Genomic DNA, 17040 nt, shown 5'->3' on the forward strand with positions numbered 1-17040 from the left:
GACTCCCCTTTCATGGTGGTCTTCCCTTTCAGTTGCTGTACTCGTGAAGCTAGGGCGGAAGTGGGCTGTCCATCCCACTTCCTCATGTCTTCTCCATGGTCGTGGAGGAAGAACCACAGGGTGCCCCGTGGTGTGTGTCTTCCACTGCCCTTCTTTTGAGTGGGGAAGCGCCTGCTTCTAATGGCTGAGACATCGGCCTGTGCAGGTGGAATATAGGACATGTCCTGTTCCACTTTCTGGCGCCTCTGAGACAGTTCCCTTACAACTGAAACCAAAGCATGTTGGGAGGAAGGGAGATTTCCCTCATATTGCCGGAGCTGGCCAGCCACTTCATCCACTGTCTGAGTCTGGGTGTCTCGCCACCAGGACACTACTGCTAATGCTTTGGAATGTGCTTTTGGTTCACTTTGCAGGAACTTCCGCCACATCAACTGTGTGCAAGGGGCCTGATCTGGATCCATTGGTGACTGCTCATCATTCAGATCACCATAAACCATGTCAAACACAGCCAATTCCCTGAGGTTCTGAATGCCTTTCTCCATGTCGGTCCACTTGCCTTATCGACATAGAGCATCATCCTTGTAGGGGTACCTCTCCCTCACAGCGAGCAGGAGTCGCCTCCAAAGGCTGAGGGTTTGAGCCTGTTTCCCTATTGCCTTGTCAATGCCAGCCTCCCTGGACAAAGATCCCAGCTGCTTGGCCTCTCTCCCCTCCAATTCCAAACCAGCAGCTCCACTATCCCAGCATTGGAGCAGCCAGGTGAAAATCTGCTCGCCTGGAATGCGGCTAAAATCCTTCCGCATATCTCGCAACTCACTCAGGGATAGAGATCGTATGATTACCTCCGGCTTCTTCTTTCGAATATCACGTGCTGATTGCCCTATAAATAATTACACTAACTGTTGTATTCCCACCTCTGATCTTGGATCTAAGGGTGTGTGCCGTCTCATATTATCCCGCAGTTTCTCTAGGAATTCTGATGGAGTTTCTTTGGGTCCCTGCTGAATGGCATATAGGGTCGACCAGTTAATTGCTTTCGGTATAGCCCGCTCCATGCCCCTTGCAATCCAATCCCTATATGCATTTAGCAACCTCATATGGGCTGCTCTATTGGGGTCCCAGCGTGGGTCCTGTAACGGAAAGTGCTCTCTTATATCTTTGTCTGTACCCTTAAGGTGATCAGCAGACAGATCCAGGGCTGTTTTTAATATTAATTGTTTTTCAGTTTCTGTCATGTGATCCAATAATAATTGTATATCACTCCAATCTGGATCATGTTGTTTTATTAGAAACTGAAAATGCCTGGCCACCCTAACAGGGTAGTCTCGATACCCCTTCGCTATGCTTCCCCAGGTCTCGAGATCAAAGGAAGTAAACGGATCTTTTATTCTGACAGGGGCCCCATCCGGTCCTACGGCCTCTCTCAAAGGAGCCTGCAATACCACTTGTTTCTCCCGTCTCTGAGTATGAGAGGATATGGGGCTGTGAGGCGGGGAGCTCGGCTCTGGCTCTGGGTCCTCTGAAGTCTCACTCTCCTCCTGCCGGCTTCTTACCAGTGATTTATAGAACGCTGGCAAATCCTTTACCTCAGCGGCCCTTTTCTCTTTCCCCAGTTTTGTGCATCTCTGTCCTATACTGCATGATGAACAACATCTTTTCAACTTTCCTTTCCCTTCCTTCTTATTTTCTTTTTCCAGTGCCAGTACTAGTGGATCTCGTGGGGGTGTTAGACCGCACTCTATTTGATATTCAGGATGATCTTGGAGGGTGAAAAACATGTCTGCATAGGAGACTTCATCCCACTTCCCTTCCCTCCTTAAAAACAGCATCAATTGCAGCAAGGTATTATAATTCAAGGTCCCATGAAGGGGCCATTTTTCCCCTTCATCCAATTTATATAGGGGCCACCACTGATTGCAATATTTTATTAGGGTCTTTTTATTCACACTTGTGCCTGGAGGTCCCCCTATCTTTTTCCAGTGTGCTACAATGCAGCTCAGGGGGCTCTTTTTGATTATTCCCCCACTCTGGCCACTCCCCATCTTGTCTACTTTACCTTAAACGCTACCCGATTAAGCTGACAATATCCCCCTCAGGCAGATGGTGCAAAGGTGTGCTCTCACCGCGGCGCAGCGTATGCACCTAAATTCAAGACAACAATTAACATAAAATTACTGCCTCCTGCTAGAGGAGAGACACTTTACTTATAACACTTGGAACACGGTACGAACAAACAGGCTGCACCGTTGACGCAGCGGGTGAGCACTAGGGCGTGCTCTCTCTTTACTAATGGATGTTAACTTGTCCAGCAGGTACGATCCCAGCCCAATTAAGGATTTTACTGATTTTTTACACTATCTAATTTTCCACAGAATGCCTGTATGAGCTCTCCCGAGCGTTCTATCCTATCCCAATCTGACCAGCTCCTACAGTTTTCACAGTCAAAATCACCTCCAAACACAACCCAAACGTGATTTTTGCAAGTAAAACACTCAATAATAAAAATTGGATTACATGAAAAATCCCCACTCCCGTGTACAGGACACCAAAAGTTGATAATTGGTTCAATTAGCACTGTTCCAACATCTGCCATGCACTTTATTCCTCTCCAACCTCTTCCTTCCCTCGCGGGATAACAGAACGTCAGATCAAAGAACTCTGCACTCACTCCGCAGCTGGGCCGCACCACACACACAGACAGTCACACAACCACACAAAGGGGCCCCTCACACTTACTACTCACACAATATAAAATGAGAAACACTACAAACAGCAAAACCCCAATTATGATAATTGCCAAAGTCGTGATTTCCATGAACCATAAACCATAAGCTGTCTGCGGTTTATCATTTACCATACGTGCACAATTGATCGATATCGACTGAATTATTATTAACGGTACCTGATTTTATATTTGATGGTAACACAGCAATGCCACATCACTCCCATACCCCCGTACTAGGAGTACCCAGATCGATCCAGGATCCCAATGTGGTCAGAGTGTCGAAACCACCCTGCAACCCACCGTCCCACTACCACTCTACTTGGGGACTCGTGCCCCAACCCCAGGGACAGGACGAGCACAAAGGCTCTTTACCTCGCGTAGGACGTCTCCTCACGACTTACAGGTCTCCCCCTTCTCCAACATACCAGATCCGCCGATAGATGGTCCTTGTCTGTCCCTGCCGAGATCGGGAGAGCGAGGGAGGTTCTCCGAGAAAGAAACCTCGGGGCGCGCCTAGAATGTCCCTTCTCAGCCGGTCCTGCAGCCGGACAGAGAGGGTCCCATCTGGGGTGCCAACTGACTTGCAGAAACAGACTCTACAACTCAGAGAGAGCTATAAAGCAGGTATGTTTACTCCGGCACCGGGGTGCAAGGGGATTTCTCCACAAAGCTTGCACACCAACAGCACATTTTACCAAAAACTGATAGAGTGTGGATATACATATCCATTGGATTACATAACACAAACATACATATGCATGAGTGAGGCTGGGTTAGTTCTAGAGGCTGGTGTCAGCAGTTTATGTTCTCTTTGCACCTGCGCATTGCCTCCTGGGGGGCGTCTTCGGGGGTCTTTGGGAGGAAGGCTCACAGTCTTTCTCACCTTGTTTTTTCCCCGGAGCATGCGCAGATTCTCTTGGACAATTTCTTGAACAACAAAAATGTTTTTCAGCCGGTTTACTCATCCTATCTTATTTAAGGGAAGCAATGAAACTTCTACCATCCGTATATGGCTATCTTTACTCATTACCGAGGCCCAACTAATTAGAGCACACCTGTTCCTCAAGGACAAAAACATGATATTTTGCTGAACACTGCAGTTCTTGGTAGATTTTCACAGTAAACTGCTTTTTTTTGATGGACACAGTAGTCCTTGGTAAAATTCCACAGAACAGTCTGGGCAAGCAGGATTCTTAGCAATATTCAGAAATACTATAAGGAATACTCTAACTTGCTAGAAGTAAGTAAATAAGTTGCTAAGCAGTTTGCTATAAGTAAATAAGTCTTAAAACAAGTAATCATTTCTCTGTATGAGTATAAAAACTACCAGTTTAACATTTAGAAATGGAGCCATTTCTAGTTACCCAGGGGCCCCCAAAGTTTGCAAAAAGTTTTTTTTATTCATTCAAACCATCTTTTTCCATGTGTCTATAAATAATAAAAAAGGCTAATCTTGATTTTTACCAAACTCCATACACACAGAGAAAGTCAATATTGGGCTGAAAAGATTTCATCTCAAAGGTCATTACTAATTTTTAAGACCCCCGAAGACGCCCCCCATGGGCCTTCATGGGCTCAGTAATGACCTTTTAAAGCCCAGGCCCCATTAGCAAAGGGACCTTCCCCTGATTTGGTATCTATTGTTTGCTCATAATACTGGCAACAGAATGACCTAAAACCACAAATTTGCTTTCCTCCCATTCTTGGTTAACACTTAGGAAGCTGGAGCTTCCCCCTGAACCAAGGGAGAGGAGAACGGTCACCCAAAGCAATTTTGCAATGCTAGACAATACATCCTAAAAACATTAATAAGACAACATCAACACCAATCAAAAATTTAAATTCACATAAGGATCCCCCGTCGTGACCCAGAATATCTTTCTCCGGGGGGGTTTTACCTGCAAGAAAAAGGACAGAAAAGCTTCTCGGTTCATTTTGAGAACCGGAAGTGGGTTATAATTAGAAAGATGGAATAATCTACCTTGTATTAATTTTGTGCTCCTTTCCATGAGCATCTTTGGCTTTCCAGGTATACGTGTTTATTTGGGTATCCAATACCAATGGTACTGCTCCCACCGTGGGGAGTTCAAGTAAGACAGGTTGTCCTGGCAAAGGAGATGGATTTCTGGAGTGGTCAGGGCCATGTGGGGCTGGTATGATTGTTGGAGGCTTTAGACAGAATGCTGTGATCTTTGGGCATCCATTTACTGACACATTTAGCTCCACTTCTCCTTTCTGCAGAGGCCATAAATCTAAACCTTTTGAATGGTTTCTTTAGCTAATTCAAAAGCAGCTTGCTGTTCATTTCCCCATTCAAATTCACACTTTTTCCTTGTCACCTTGTACCAAGGGGTTAAAATTTATCCCAAATGGGGAATATGTTGCCTCCAGAAGCCGAATAGTCCAATAAATTTTTGAGCTTCTTTTTTATTTTGTGGTACAGCAAAATCTAAAAATTTTTTTTTCTCTTTTTTTTTTTTTTTTTTTTTTTTTGCTGGGCTTTAGGCAGTATTTCTTGATGCCCACAGTGCCACTGAATTCCTAGAAACTTCACTGTCTGAGATGGTCCTTGGATTTCTGCAGGGTTAATTTCCCAACCCTTCTGTTTCATGTGATCTACCACTAATTCAAGAACATGTTGTACCTCCTCATCATCATTTCTTTGAATCAAAATATCATCTATATAGTGACTTAATTGTGTGTGAGGAGGCAGCTGTATTTCATCTAAGTGTTCAGCTACAATCCTATGACAGATAGTGGGGTTATGCAACCACCCCTGTGGTAATTTAGTGAAAGTATATTGCCGGCCCTGCCATGTGAAGGCAAATTGATCCCAATGCTCTTCTGCAATTGGGATGGTAAAAAATGCATTAGCCAAATCTATTACAGCGTACCCAGTTCCTGGATGTTTCTGAACTTCTTCTATTAAAGTGACAGTGTCTGGCACAGCTGCTGCAAGCGGTGGAGTATGTTTGTTTAGTTCTCTAAAATCCACCGTCATTCTTCAGGATCCATCACTTTTCCTGACAGGCCATATCGGATTGTTCCACACTGTTGTGGTCGGCTTTAAAGCTCCTACATCTAATAAATCTCTAATTGTCTGTGATATCTCTTCATGTCCTCCTGGAATTCTATACTGCTTCATTATGACTAACTTAGTTGCAGCCGGGATCTGCACAGGAGGCATTTTCACTTTACCGACGGTAATAGGTCTGGCACTAATACAGGGTTTAACCCCAAATTGATACTGACCATCAGAAAGATTTAAAGTTAGTCTTTTTAGAATCTCTATACCTTTTATATATCCATGAATGGGGACAATCATGAATGAATATAATCATTTTGGGAGGTTTGTTATTTCCATTTCTATTTGTGCTTGTACAGTTTTAATTTATTTTCCTCCTAAACCTGTGATAATTACAGGTTGTCCTTTAAATTTCTTGTGATTCCAATATATTAAGGAGGCCTCCGCTCCAGTGTCAATCAGGGTATTTACAGTTTGTGGGGACTGCTTGTTCTAAAAAAAAATTTTAAGCTCCACATGGTGTCGTTGGTCCTTCTGCACCCACTGCCCTGGAGCTTGGCCATTAATTCATTTGTACTGATCATAATATTGATTCACTTCCTTTGCCTCGTGCAAAGGGTACAACTCAGAAAATGGTGTCTAATCGTCTTTCACCCCCGGAAGCAGTGATCAACTTACGGGGGGGGGGAAGGGGGCCTTCCGTGGGCAGATGGAGGGTCCCGTTGAGGTTCGAGAACGGGTGCTGTAGGCTGAGTTGTCCCTGGATTCTTAGTTTTAGAACTCTGCACTCTCTTGCTAGGTTTATTCAGCCCTCTCTGTGTATATATTCACCACAGCCCGTTAGTTGGAACACTGTCAATTTTTTTTTTTTTTTCACATGCCATCTTTTATCAAAGCCATAAACATCTCCTTACGAGAAATCTTATTTTCACTGTCTTTAGGGCTATCTCGAGTATCTTGATTCCCTGCACTCCTTCGGGGGTCCCACTCCCCAAGGTCACGCTACTGCTGTATTTTTCTATCACATCACAAAGGGGATTTCCTATCTCAGTAATCAAAAGAGTTATGATAACATTTTTACAGTAGTACTGCATCTCACACACTCACACACACTCTTACATTAAACAGATCGATCTTATATTACCACACAAGGAGCTCCCTTACACCATTTACACAAACAACACAGAATTACACTTATAACCACAAGTACCACTAGGACAATTATGACAAACGACAAATCCAAATTTAACACCATACGTACAATATACAAGTTCCAAGTCTCAGAGTCAATATCGGTGCCAATGGTCAAAGTTCACAACAAATCCAGCCCTCTCCTTTTTCTATACTTATATTGTGCTACTCGCACTGTGGCTTTCTCTGCCACTGTCTGATAAGTATCCAACTTATCAGCAAGCAACTTATTCTGGCATTGCAACATCACTATTTGACTCTGTAAATCACATCTCTGTCGCTCCATCTGGGAGCGCTCTAACAACAGCCTCTCTTTACTCTGGTGTTGTTTTCTACATGCAGTTAACAAAATCCATCCTCGTTTACTTGAATTTGCAATCTCTTTTCCTTTTCCAATAGGTATACTTTTCATATAATTTAGAACATCTAATGGTTCGGCTTCTTGCAGCCAGCTCTCCCATTGTTCACACGGTCCTCCGACCCTAGCCCACTGCTGGGCCCAGGAACTACAGGGAGGATTTTTCAAACCGGGAGTATCTGGTGGACTTGACAAATTTCCTTTGAACTTAAATAATTGCATTTTTTTGTCGGATCCCACTTCTGACACCAATTTATGTTTTGCTGATTAAGGATACCAATTAAACTCAGACACCAGAGTGAAAAGAGTAGGCGTACTTTACTAGTGATAACCAAGTAATGTAACAGCGTAATACAGAGAACATGCAGTAAGAAAAAGCAGAACAGTGCACTTAAAGCAACAAACAGAGTAATGCATCAAATCATTACTACATGAGAGAGAGAGAGAATAGTAATTAAGAGAAATACATCACCATTTGCATATATTATCATCATCATCCAGACCCGCAGTAGCTGGGCAGCCCCGGTTACAGCGAGGATTTGGAGAGCCTGTCCCGGCAAGTGGGAAATCCTACGCGGTGCGTCCACCCTTAGGTGAGGCTTCCAAAGTCGCTGTGAGCGGGTCCAGCCTTATATACCAGAGATCGACAAGCCAGAATAGCTGGCACCTTTGTTTTGAGCGGAAAGTTTCTGGTTTCATTCTCCTGTTGGATTCCACCCAAAGCTTGGCCAGGGCTCGGGGGGGGGGAGACCAAGGGAGTTTCTAACAAGGCCAAATACTTGGGTTCTCAGCCTTGAACAAGGCTGCGAAAGGAAAGTTGGATACATTCTCTCCTCTCTACTGATTATATTTTGTCTTTCACTAGCGAGTTTACATATTTTATTAATGACTACATACTAAGTTAGCAGCTTCAGCTTGGGGCCTGTTGTTCAGGCTGCAGTATTTCAATGCTTTAGCACTTTTTACACCAGCATAAGTGGGTTGTTATAACTTAGTACAATACCTACTAGCACAATGGTTATCAGTTATAACATATACAGGATTCATCTATAGGTCAACTCTGGCTTGGGCCTGTTGGCCAAGCCTTAGCAATTCACCAGTTCTCTGCAACCTCCTTTCAGGTAGTTGTAGAGGGCGATGAGGTCTCCCCTCAGCCTCCTCTTCTCCAGACTAAACAACCCCAGTTCCCTCAGCCGCTCCTCGTACGACATGTGCTCCAGACCCTTCACCAGCTTCGTTGCCCTTCTCTGGACACGCTCGAGTCATTCAATGTCCTTTTTGTAGTGAGGGGCCCAAAACTGAACACAGTCATCGAGGTGCGGCCTCACCAGTGCCAAGTACAGGGGTAAGATCACGTCCCTGTCCCTGCTGGCCACGATATTTCTGATACAAGCCAGGATGCCATTGGCCTTCTTAGCCACCTGGGCACACTGCTGGCTCATGTTCAGCCGGCTGTCAATCAACACCCCCAGGTCCCTCTCTGACTGGCAGCTCTCCAGCCACTCCTCCCCAAGCCTGTAGCGCTGCTGGGGGTTGTTGTGGCCCAAGTGCAGCACCCGGCATTTGGCCTTATTGAAACTCCTACAGTTGGCCTTAGCCCATCGCTCCAGCCTGTCCAGGTCTCTCTGCAGAGCCTCCCTACCCTCGTGCAGATCAACGCTCCCACCCAACTTGGTGTCGTCTGCAAACTTACTGAGGGTGCACTCGATCCCCTCGTCTAGATCATCAATAAAGATGTTAAACAGGAGTGGCCCCAAAACCGAGCCCTGGGGGACACCACTCATGACTGGCCGCCAACTGGATTTAACTCCGTTCACCACAACTCTTTGGGCCCGGCCATCCAGACAGTTTTTTACCCAGCGAAGCGTGTGCCCATCCAAGCCACGAGCAGCCAGTTTTGCCAGGAGAATGCTGTGGGAAACGGTGTCAAAGGCCTTACTGAAGTCAAGGTAGACAACATCCACAGCCTTTCCCTCATCCAATAAGCAGGTCGCCCTGTCGTAGAAGGAGATCAGGTTTGTCAAGCAGGACCTGCCTTTCATAAACCCATGCTGACTGGGCCTGATCATCTGGTTGTCCCGCATGTGTTGTGTGATGGTACTCAGGATGAGCTGCTCCATCAGCTTCCCGGGCACCGAAGTCAAGCTGACAGGCCTGTAATTTCCCGGATCATCCTTCCAACCCTTCTTATAGATGGGCGTCACATTGGCCAATTTCCAATCTCTCGGGACCTCCCCGGTCAGCCAGGACTGCTGGTAAATGATGGAAAGCGGCTTGGCGGGCACCCCAGCCAGCTCCTTCAGCACCCTCGGGTGTATCCCATCTGGTCCCATAGACTTGTGTGTGTCTATGTGATGCAGTAGGTCACTGACTGTCTCCTCCTGGATTGCGGGGGGGTCGTTCTCCCAGTTTCTGTCTTCTGGCTGAGGAGGCTGGATTCCCTCAGTACAACTAGTCTTGTTATTAAAGACTGAGGCAAAGAAGGCATTAAGCACCTCAGCCTTTTCCTCGTCACTTGTTACCATGTTTCCTCCTGCATCTAATAGGGGATGGAGGCTCTCCCTGGTCTTTCTTTTGCTGCTCACATACTTATAGAAACATTTGTTGTCCTTGATTGCTGAAGCCAGAGTAATTTCCAGCTGGGCTTTAGACCTCCTGATTTCCACCCTGCATAGCCTCACAGCCTCTTTGTAATCATTGTGAGTGGCTAGCCCCTTCTTCCAAAGGCTGTAAACTCTCCTTTTCTCCCTGAGTTGCAGGGACACCACATGATTCTTATCTCTGAATCATCATGTTACGTCATTGAAGGCAAAACCAGACAAAGTTGCTTGCATTAGAAGGAAAGCATTTCTTTTTTCTTCATTAAGGTGTTATGTCTCATTGCACTAAATTTCTGTGGTGTCATCTGCAGAGTGCTGTCAATCACCATAAAGAAGAGTTTTAAACCACCTTACAGATGTCAAAAGATTAAACTTGAGGCTGGTGAAGTATTGTGAAGACCTTGGTATTTTTTATTCTCAGTTTATTGTTCAATATCATCAGGCAGAGCATAGTTCCTTGGGTCTAATTATCCTCTACAGTTAACAAGACTTGAGCTTGTTGCATGCAAGTTTTCAGGATTATGTTAGTTTATTCCTGGTGAGCAAATACCAGGTCAAAGGAATTCTTCTCATGACTTCAATCCCTACATCCTTTGCCTCGCTTGCCACCATCTTCTGAGTTTATTTTTTGAACTAGCTTTGACAATTTCCTCCTTTAGATATTTTACATACCCAGACATACACATACCAGTAAGAATATTTTTGAGATGCAGGAAAGGCTGGAAACTGGCCCAACCAATCCCAAGCTGAAAGTGAAGAAATGTATTTTGTTGATGGCAACTCTTTTACCTTATTTGGCTTCTGTAATTGGCAGTGGAAAGACTGTTAACAGGAACATGGCATCAGCCTCTCTATTTTCAGTGCTTCATGCCAAGTGGTTGCTAATGAATGTGTGTGTCTAGATGAATTTTACCAGTGGGCCTAGTCATACCTCATGAGCTGAAGATGAGCAAACTTGAAATATTCACCCTCAGAGTCCAGAAGGCAACTTGTAACATAGTGGTTTTACCTTAATGGGGCTCTGAATGGCCGCAAACCATCGCACTATGTTGAGTTCTTACACTGGCCTACCATGTACCAACCTCCACAATGAGTAACTCTATTAACTGAAAAATTCTGTATATATGAAAAATTTAGGTTCTGCAGCTCAGTTATGTGCTATAAATAACTCCCATAGCTACATTCCATGGTTAAATTAAAGCCTTTGTGTCATCCTTTAGTCATCACACCTATTGCACTGCCAAATTGCTGCCAAGGTTAGTGATGCGTTCTACAGACGTAATGCATCTCTTGTAGGCACAAATTGAATATTTAACTGATTTAATGTCCAGTTGTTTAACTACCAAAACTGGAAATGCAATAAGATTTTGTACATTTGATAGAATTAGTATCTAGTTCTTACCCTTCAGCAGCTATATAAAGATCTTCATCTTGTCCATGACTCTATATGTGCTGAGCAGTATCATCTCTGCCCTTCCTGGCTTATTGAAAAGTGAATAGCTGTCCCCTTCAAAAACACAGCCTGACAGCTTTCCTAAGATTTGTACCTTGAGAGGACATTAATATGGCTTCATATGCAAAAGGACATTGAAGAACAAAAGAAAAGCAAATACAAATTTCTGAATTTACACCTAAATTTATTGACACCATTTCTTAAGTTTATCGTACTTGGCTCCGTAACAGCCCTTAAATGTCATTTGTTGTCTAGTGCATGCACATACACACACGCTGCTGTTCATCTTGGTATTATCAATAGTACAGTATTATATTATGTTACATTATATTGTACTGTGATTATTGGCATCTTCAGCCCAGTCACCATTTGCATTGTGTTTGTGCTGGAATACGCCAGTCCAGAACCAAAGCCTGCTATTCTCGGTACCATATAGATATTTTTCTGAGGTGACAGGTGTAAGGATTTTTCAGTCCATGTCTCAGCTGGAAAACAGCAAATTTCAAAAGCAGGCCAACATGAGGAATGGGGCAGCAAGAAAACAAATAGACTTTGTCAGAGAATTGGAAGTGTCTGCTTAGCTCTGCCTTACTGCTGACAGACAGTCAGGATTTGCAGGCGTTGAGGCAGCACTGGGTCTTAAGGAGGGATTTAGAGGAAGATGAGGAAACAGCTACATGAATTTTGACAAGGGGGAGGATTTTGTCTCTGTACGGCTAGCAGCATGAAGAAAGAGCAGGGATATTAAGGAGAGCAAAGAGAAGGGGTGCCTGAAGGCTGTTGTTATGGGTGATGGACAGGCAGGAGCAACTCACTAAATGCAGGCATTATACAAGAGGGAGACTAAAGTGGCACAGACTGTTACAGGCAAGGAGTTGGTGTTTGCCACCATGGACGTGCAAGCATTGGACCATGGAAAACGGTGTCAGTAGCAATATTTTGAATGGGAATATGGATAATGTCAGAGGAGAAAGGATCCTGCTGTGGCTGAGTCTCCACCAGGGACAGCTGACATGTCCCCTCAGTTTCAGAATCAGGTCTGGTTTCCATCTCTGATAAAAGAAAAGCTACTCAAACTGCCTTTTCAGGACAAATACAGAGGTGTTGTAATGGTGACTGAAGTCCAACTGCCTTTGCAGCACACAGATTTTCACTCAGGTCTATGAAATGCCCAATGTCTGAGTGGATCTGTGTGGGAGAGCCTCATCTTTCTGTGCTTGCCCTAAGGCTCTGTTTTGATAAGCATCACATACAAGAGCTTACACGAGCATGTTGGTGTCACAGTGTGTCCCGCTGGGGCCAGACTCTCCATCAACAGCTTCCCCAGTGAATGGCTGGCCCCATCTAAACCTAAAAGAGGAGGAAATTCATAGGCTGTAGCCTTCCTGTTCATACATTTGGTGGACCTTAAGGACTCCTGTTTGATGCCAACCACCCTTCCAACCTGTGGGCAACTCCAAAGTGCCTTAATGATCCTGCAGATACTTTCAGTGCTCTGCAACATGTGAGCACAAAGGGGGAACAGACCATACCAGACCCCTTTTTGGAGGAATACCCATTGGCCAAAGGGCTTTTCTCCTGCTTCCTTCAACTTTCCATCTATTTGTATGGAAAGCATGCTGGATGTAGGCCAAGAAAGTTGATAAGATAAATGGAAAATTATATACCCTGCAGCTATTGCAGGGTTCCCAGCAGCAGTTGGCAAAGGGCATGAAGTTGGACTAGGCTGTCCAGATCCAGGGAGTACACCTATCCCTCTCCATGACAGATCTCAGACTAATCTGTCCCCTGTAACTGTCACCTGCATGGGGAGAACAGCCAGCCTTGTTCCTTTAGCAAGCTGGTGTCACACCAGAGGCAGAGGTCATCAGTGCTGGTAAAGTTGCAGCACTCTGTTTAAAGATTAATAGATGGTATCTTCCTTCAGGCTGTAAAAGTGGGCAGATTAAAAAAAAAAATCACAAACCTGGTGATTTAAGAGATTTCAATCTGTCCAATAATGTTACCATAGCCACAGAGTCGTACAGCTAGTAAGAAACCATGGGCAAAAGGTTAGGTCTCAGCATAAAGTGTGGGATTCATACATGAGTCAGAGGGATTGGGAATGTAAAAATTACCAGAAATCTCCCCCTGCATTTTTTCCCGTGAGTCATCCCATGGAAAGAGATAATATGGAAAGATATATGTCTCTACGGTAAATTTTTAACACAACACATCACAGAGTTAAGGTACATATATCTATGCTTTTTCTCCACTTCCACTTTCCTGCATTTTCTAATACTGGTGTGGTACGTGTTCACAGATGAAAGCTATAGTGGAGAAAATGAAGTGTGTCATGACAGTCCATCAGCCTGCCAACATACACCCCCAAGTCCTTCATCCACTTTTCTCTCCAGAAGAAAGCTGCAGGTGGAAGAAGCTGTGGGCCATCACTTGTCTGGTGCTGAATCAGGGGGTGTCATCGAGACAGCAAAGGAGAAGAACGATAACTCAAAAAAGAAAATCGTCTCTTCAGAGATGGCAAACTGGGGATACAGTTCGTTTGTCAGAAATGTAACTTATACACACTGGGCCAGTCAAATCCACTGTTGAAATGTTATCATCAGAGCTATTTTTCATCACTGTAATATTTTCCACCACCACAGGCATACTGATATTTTTGGAGAAATAATTTGATGTGCAACACCTGGCACAACAGAAATGGAGCAAAACAAATCATTAGGTGTCAGATAAGCATGAAGAGCTGTTTGTATTTTGAACCCAATCCAATTAATAACAGGATATAACTAATGGTAGTACAGAACTGATAGGTGGGATAGAGCTGATTTAATTAATTATGGAGGTGACCTTTTCCTCTCCCTTAATCATCTATACTTTAGCATAAAACATGTCTTATGGCCCCATTGCCCTCCTCCATTTGGTTAGATGCATTCAAACAAAAGCTAAACAAAATTTTTGTTTGAAGAGATTTCTCAAAACATATTGTTTACTTTCTCATCATAGAAATAAACATCTCAAGGAATGTCCCTCTTCTTGTGACTTCAGGTTGTTCTTGAAAAAAATGAGAATGTTGGCAGTAGTGAGAAATTAGGGGCTTGGGTCTCTTAATTTTCCTCAATAAAATATCAATACATATAAATATGCATTTCAATAAAATCTGGGGAGGGGAAGAAAAATTTGGTGCAGATATAAAATAAAACCAAATGTCATTGCCCTAAAGAGCAATGAAGCTGGTGAAGGGTCTAGAGCACTGTCCTATGAGGAGTGGCTGAGGCAACTGGGGTTGTTTAGTCTGGAGAAGAGGAGGCTGAGGGGAGACCTCATCGCCCTCTACAACTACCTGAAAGGAGGTTGTAGAGCGGTGGGGGTTGGTCTCTTCTCCCAGGTAAAAAGCAATAGGATGAGAGAAACGGCCTCAAGTTGCGCCAGGGGTGGTTTAGACTGGATATTAGGAAAAATTTCTTGACCAAAAGGGTTGTCAAGCATTGGAACAGGCTGCCCAGGACAGTGGTTGAGTCACCATCTCTGGAGGTATTTAAAAGACACGTCGACATGGCACTTGGGGACATGGTTTAGTGGTGGACTTGGCAGTACTAGGTTAACTGTTGGACTCAATGATCTTAAGGATCTTTTCCAACCTAAATGATTCTATGATTCTGAGTCTAAATTGGCATTACCCAAGCACCCACCCTAGCAATTCTCCAGTCACCATTACTGCACCCTGCTGCGGGTTGATGGAGAGGGAGCCTGGGAGGACCCCAGTGTGGGAGGCATCGGCCTGTCAGCCCTGCACAGCCTCTGAATCAACAGCCAGGCTTTGATGAGAAACAGGCCTTGGGAGAAAGATAAGAAACTGCTGAGTTGTGCCAAGGTGGCAGGGAAAAACAACGGCCAGCTGCAACACTGAACTGTGGAAAAGTACTGAACTGTGAGAAGTTACCGCCGTGTGAACAATAAGTTGATTGGTCTGCACAGCGTGTGTTAGAGTGGTCTTATGCTGATAGGAGAAAAGGTTGATAGCTGTCTAATTGCTGATTTGCTAATTATGAAGAGCTTTGGCGAGAGCATAAGTATGTACTATTGGAAAAATAAACGGCTTTGCTTGTTATAACTCTCACAGAGTTGTGCAGGTCCGATATCCTCCCGCAACAAATGGTGACCCCAATGTCCCAGGACGGAGCGCAGAAGACGCCGCGGGAGGATCCCCGATTGGAGGTACTGTCTGCAGCGGGGCTGTGGCAGGGAGGATGGAAAACAGTCGATTGACGGAAACTCACCCAGGAGAGGTGATCGATCGGGGGCAGCATGGGGCAGAACAAGTCCGCAGAGGAGACGGCCACTGTCAGACTCCTGCTGCATATACTCTCTAAGAGAGGGATAACTTATACTCTAAGGGAGGGATAACTTATAACGAAACTTTTGTACGAAGGTTACTTAAATGGTGCAGAAACCACGGCTGTCCTGTCGATACCGTCACAGCCTTTGAACCAGCAAAATGGGCTGAAATAGGTGAACAGTCGTGGGAAGCTATTTCCAAGGGGGATCAGCATGCCAGTGAGCTCGCGACCACTTGGAAGTTGGTTTCAGACACTCTTAAAGCGCGGAGTTGGTGGCGGCGGCCCCGGGCCTCCCCAAGCCCCCCCGCCGCGGAGGGACTGCCTGCAGCCATCTGGCACCGCGCGATCGTCCGTCCCGCCTCCCCCGAACACCAAAAGCGGCAGTTTTTACAGAAGGTGCTGACACTGGGATGCAGAGTCCCTTGTCCATTCTAAAAGGACTAACTTTAAACCTTTCTGATGGTCAGTGCACTAAAGGCCTTGATTTAAAAACTAAGAAGGGGGAATTTTCTGGGCACACCACATAATCAACAAGCAATGGCTCTATATATTCTTAATGGTGTTTTGATGTTTGTAGTGTTTGTCATTTGATGTTGTGTGAGTAATAAGTGTAAGGGCCCCTTTGTGTGGGTGTGTGACTGTTCTGCGGGTGTGAGGCGCAGCCCAGCTGCAGCTGCAGAGTGCGGAGTTCTCTGACCCGCAGTCCCGTTATCCCGCTAGGGAAGAGCCGCAGAGGAACGAAGCGCAGGGCAGACTCTGTACCAGTGGGGGGGTAGTGCAGGACGAGGGAACATTCCTTAGTACAGAGCGCCCTAGTGCCTGCCCGCTGGGTCACTGGGATATTGTGAGCTTACTTGGGTAGCGTTTTAAGGTAAAGTAGACAAGATGGGAAGCGGCCAGAGTGGGGGAATAGTCAAAAAGAGTCCCCTGGGCTGTATTTTAAAACGCTGGAAGAAGATAGGGGGACCTCCAGGCGCAAGTGTGAATAAAAAGACACTAATCAAATATTGCAATCAGTGGTGGCCCCTATATAAATTGGATGAGGGGGAAAATGGCCCCTTAATGGGTCCTTGAATTATAACACCCTGCTACAAGTGATGCTGTTTTAAGAGGGATGAAGTCTCCTATGCAGACATGTTTTTCACCCTCCGAGACCATCCTGAATATCAAACAGACTGTGGCCTGGCACCCCCATGAGATCCACTAGTGCTGGCACCAGAAAAAGAAAATAAGCAGGAAGGGAAAGAGAAAGGGGCCGAAATAAAGGATTTACCAGAATACTATAAACCACTGGTAGGAAGTCGACAGGAGGAGAGTGAAAGTTTGGAGGAGCCAGAGCCAGGCTCCCCAC

General features: G+C 45.1%; 1 protein-coding gene across 2 annotated transcripts in view; it reads left to right on the top strand.

The window, feature by feature from the left end:
- The first annotated feature begins 3636 nt into the window (after window positions 1-3636).
- Window positions 3637-17040, top strand: part of LOC141917808 (uncharacterized) — a 730013-nt gene continuing 716609 nt past the window's right edge. Inside the window, exon 1 of one of the 2 annotated variants that reach the window (XR_012621472.1) lies at window positions 3637-3730. The gene's annotated coding sequence lies outside the window, so the exon portion shown is untranslated. The remainder of the gene's footprint in view (window positions 3731-17040) is intronic. The other variant, XM_074811349.1, reaches the window with a different exon arrangement.

The sequence above is a fragment of the Strix aluco genome, chromosome W (genome assembly GCF_031877795.1).
Source record: "Strix aluco isolate bStrAlu1 chromosome W, bStrAlu1.hap1, whole genome shotgun sequence".
Taxonomy (NCBI): Eukaryota; Metazoa; Chordata; class Aves; order Strigiformes; family Strigidae; genus Strix; species Strix aluco.